We start from the raw sequence: 320 nt of genomic DNA, 5'->3' as shown, positions 1-320 counted from the left end.
GCTCAGGGAGGCTCAGAGCACCCCAAAAACTAGTTAACCCCACCCCGCCCCCCAGAAAAAGCTGAAATGAAGTCCCTGAGAGAGTGTCAACGAGAGAGCAGTCATTTGTGTTATGTGGAATGAGGTGTTCGATAGTTTTTCCCTAACTCGCCCTGTGTCTTGCAGTGTAATTACCAGCCAATCAGCATTTATGAGGATTAATGACGTCGTCCGCCAAAGTCCCAAAGCACTGAGAGTTTGTGAACTACCAAAGACGGCTTTAATTCCAACAGTAATGCTTAATAATATGTTACAACAGTATGATGGTATTGTTGAGAACT

The 320-nt window shown here is 44.7% G+C and overlaps 1 protein-coding gene across 2 annotated transcripts in view; it reads left to right on the top strand.

Annotated features, from left to right (window-relative positions):
- LOC119591253 overlaps positions 1-320 on the top strand; it is an 8,839-nt gene that overhangs the window by 7,032 nt on the left and 1,487 nt on the right. The gene's annotated exons all lie outside the window — the stretch shown is intronic.

The sequence above is a fragment of the Penaeus monodon genome, chromosome 28, assembly GCF_015228065.2.
Source record: "Penaeus monodon isolate SGIC_2016 chromosome 28, NSTDA_Pmon_1, whole genome shotgun sequence".
Lineage (NCBI taxonomy): Eukaryota > Metazoa > Arthropoda > Malacostraca > Decapoda > Penaeidae > Penaeus > Penaeus monodon.
Note: the sequence above shows the minus strand (reverse complement) of the source record. Positions and strands in the feature narration are given on the sequence as shown.